The following is a 4,571-nucleotide window of genomic DNA, read 5'->3' on the forward strand; positions in this document are numbered from 1 at the left end:
AGAAATTTATTATGAATATTTCTGCAAAGTAGAAAACATCAAAGCAATGGCCAATCCAAATAATAATAATAATTAAAATTATAAGATGATTAAAGGAATAATGAGGTATAAAAATTGGTCTTAAATTATTCTTATCTCATATTTTGTTTAGAAATTGAAAATGTGTAGACTTTAATTAAAAGCTTTTCTTTCTATTCAGTTAGCTTTAATGGGACAAGTAGCAACTTCTTTCATATTTATTTATTATATTTCTTATTTATTAGATAGTTGTGAATATTTATATCGAAGTTTCTTCTTAATGTTAATTTTTCTTACATATAAATGTATCTGCTTAGTAAAAAACCACTAGAAATTATTGGATATAATTTTTTTGTAGCAACGTAACTCTAGAGGTAAATAATTTATTCAAAGTTACCAATTCTGGAACAGTAACAACATCTTCCATATAATAATCTTTGCTGGCAAAGTATTTCAAAATAATCACACGATTTGTGTTTATTTTTTCAGCAAATATTTACCTCCTAGTTAATATCTTCATATTAACATATTCTCATATTAACATAGAACATATGTGGTCCTTACACAAAACGCACACACACACGAGAAACAGTGAGAGAGGTAAGAATGAAGTAGGAAAGAGACGGAGGGGTTACAGATTAGGAGAATTACTGTGACAAAAAAAAATAATAATAATAATGAGGAAGAAAATCTAACATCCATAGCTGATTGTAGAGACAGAGTCCTTTCCACTTTCAACATTGCATGACAAGTATGTTCTGATTGTATTCCAACTGCTGGAAGTCAATGCTAATTGCAGAGGTGAGCTTCATCATGTCGATCAAATATTAAATCATCCTTTTCTGGTTTCCTTACACCTGTGAACGACTGCAACAAGGTTTAATTCCTAGCCACTGGGAGGTCCTTGTTTAAATTCATAACTGATTTGCTTCTAGAAAACTCCTTCAAAAGATTTGTACCAAAAATTCATTAATATATTAGTTTTTGAAAAATCCATATTAGAAACACATATGTTCTATATATTTTACACAGACACACACTCTACATACTGGGGAAAAAGCAACAATATAATAGAAAGTATTTTATGGATACCTTATTCTAATAGTATTTTGAGTTATGCAGCCCATATAAAATAAAAAGAGGACATATATAAAAAGGACACTATATAAACACATATAAGTAAGCTACAGTAAATAGACTATAACAGCACCCAAACAATGACTGGAAAGTAGATGACAGAAGTCCTGGGTGAAATTCTTCCCTTCATCTTATGAACTGTGTAATAGCAAACATTAGAAAATAGTTTCCTAGGTGGACTAAAACAATACAAAACAAGGCAAAATTTAAATAAATATGTCTATTTATAATAGATATGCTAAACTCTAAACATTTAACTAATATTAGAAGTAATACATATTTTGTGACTTTGACAATTAACTTTAAAACATCCCAGGCCGAGTGTGGTGGCTCATGCCTGTAATCCCAGGTACTCAGGAGGTTGAGGCAGGAGAATCTCTTGAAACCGGGAGGTGGAGGTTGCAATGAGCCGAGATCATGCCACTGTACTCCAGCCTGGGCAACAAGAGCAAAATTCAGTCTCAAAAATAAATAAATAAATAAAAATTTTTAAAAAGCGTCCCAATAAGATCTATTGCGACAGAAATATTGAAAGATCTAAAATATCAAATCAAAATTATCTAGAAAATTCACTGCTATGAAAATAATACATTTGAGCTACTTTCGTTGCATAATGTAGACTATTTAACTGGGAGAACACCTGAGTGTTTTATTACCCATAATTCATTAATGCTATCGAGACATGACAGCAGTATTAAAAATAATTGAATTTAAATTTCAGATCAAAAAAAGTTAGTCATACCAAGGACCAATGATTAGAATTAACATAAAGAATAATTTTATGGCATTTTTTTTCAAATATCATAAGTATGCAGAACCATGTTTAAAAGCACATATATGTGACTAAATTAAATAGCATTGCATAGGCCAAGATATACTTGGTGCTTCTCTGTAACTCTGACCCTAACATATTTTTTTTCCTTCCTAATTGGTCCTTCAAAGTTAATAAAACTGTAAGTATTCTAGTGGCAGCATCTGCATTTTTTCAATTATGCTTATTGCTTTGTATAGTACAATTCATACTTATTTGTATTATTAATATTTATTTATATATTTATCACCAATAAATAAGAGATAACTAGCTGTTATTTATAATTGTTAAAATTTTATTAAAAAATAAGACATATGGGGATCTTACACATAAATGCAAGTAAATATGGAGATAGAGAGGGAGGGAGAGAGAGAAAGGGAGAGGGAGGGAGAGGCAAAGAGATAGACAAAGAAGATAAAAACTTATTTGAAGTGCCTGTCTCACACACATTTAGGAAGAATGCAGTTATTGGAATTAACATTCTCAAGATTCCTATTATGAGAATGTGAGAAATTAAAAAAAATGGCATTTTTTTAGAATATCAAGAGAAGATACAATTTGAATATATAAGATTTTGCATAAAAAAGGGTAAAAGTAAACATATACTTATGTGTTCAAACAAGTTTGAAACCAGTAGAAAGAGTCTCATTTGGCATTAATGAGTATTGTAAACTTATTACAATGAGTATTGTAAAATGAATATAAATACATACGCTTTTATTCACACCAAAGTTAATGTTTGTGAATTATATAATTAGTCCTATTAACATCAGATTTAACAGAATCTGCATATTACTGTCTAAATCCTGTACTTGACTTTTGAGATGAATGACACCATGGAGATAGCATATTAGGAATAAAATCATTTCTAACTATGTCAGGTGAGACTATCATTTGTTTTGTATAATTTTAAAATTTAAATTTAAAAGAAAAATGCCTTTCATGGTTGTTCTTTTGCATAAATAGCATTGAACAAAATATATCACAAGATTGAATTGAAATTACTTTTCCTATGACCTACTTTAAAAAACCCCAAACTCATGGTAATATTAGGGTAATATGTCTACAAAGCAACATTTGCCAATATATAGAGGTGTATAGAATTGTCATTCTTTACCTCACAAAAAGACTGTCTTCATATTAAAAATTCTACCATTTTTAAATCAGTTGAGCAGTTATTTTTTTTTCTAATATATTGTCATGTAATTATCTGGTTATATTATTTCTTTATATGCCAAAATGTGATATATGGATGCTCAAATAGTCACCAATGTTATATTTATCTCTTTTGCTTTGTTGAATAAACAAATCTGTATTTTATGAACTTATATACTCAAAAATATTTAACTTTCGTAGAATGTAAGCTCTTTGATTTTTTTGATTATCTATTGTGCCTTTTGTAGACTTTTGCATTAGCTCTTTGAAAAGAAAATGATTTAAAAAGAGATAACGCGGTGATTCTGTTTTTTATGTCTCTTTTTCCTTTCTATTGTATTTCCATCTATCTCAAACAATAGATGTATATCAAACATTCCACGTTGATCAATACCTTTTCTTTGTCTATTTAGCAATTTCATCCAAGACTTTTGTTAACACATAAGATAACATTTAGGATAATTAGTGAATGCAGGTGTAAGGTGTTTTTTGGTTAATCTGATATGTGAATGAAGAGACCTGGGTTATAGAAAAGTATTTTTCCCTCTACTTATATGTCTTTATAGAAGTCACTTAACTCTCTTGAATCTTTAATGTTTTCATAGACTATTCTGGTAGATACAAAACATAAATGGGACAAAACAGAGGTAACCATTGGAAACATACCTGGTTCTTGTCACCCCCACCCACTGAGCTTTATAAAACATTAGTTCTGGCTGAACCTAGAGATAAACGTAGCCATGATTATAATTAAAATATTTTGAGCATTTATTTTATGCCAGGCACTATGATCACAATTTATGTATGTTGTTCTTTCACATTCTCACCACAGTTACATGATTCAGAAGCCATTGCCATTTAAAGATGAGGGAACTGGCTTATTAAAAGAAGTTCATATCATTTAAATATCAGAGTTGGGTTCTGAACACAAGAGTTGTGTTCCATCATAAGTGACCCTGTGATCACTTATGATGAAAAGAGCCTAGTTTTATTATCTCACTGGAAATGACACGCATTGATGGAGTCCTCTTTTTCGCACCCTTGCTAGCAATGCCTTTTAATTCCTTTTTTTTTTTTTTCTTTCCCCTTGGGGGAATGGTGCGGGTGTGGCAGCCTGCGACCAAGGAAACAGCATGAACATTTATTGTCAGATAGAGAAGAGCAACAATTCTGACTCCATAATTATTAGCTCTGAGACTCAGAAATGTTCAACTTGGCTGGGCGCGGTGGCTCATGCCTGTAATCCCAGCCCTTTAGGAGGCGGAGGTGGGCGGATCAGAAGGTCAGGAGATTGACACCATCCTGGCTAATACGGTGAAACCCCATTTCTACTAAAAACACAGGCGAGCGCCTGTAGTCCCAGCTGCTGGGGAAGCTGAGGCAGGAGACTGGCGTGAACCCAGGAAGGGGAGCTTGCAGTGAGCTGAGATGGTGCCACTGCACTCCAGCC

Source organism: Mandrillus leucophaeus, unplaced genomic scaffold (genome assembly GCF_000951045.1).
Source record: "Mandrillus leucophaeus isolate KB7577 unplaced genomic scaffold, Mleu.le_1.0 Scaffold45, whole genome shotgun sequence".
NCBI lineage: Eukaryota > Metazoa > Chordata > Mammalia > Primates > Cercopithecidae > Mandrillus > Mandrillus leucophaeus.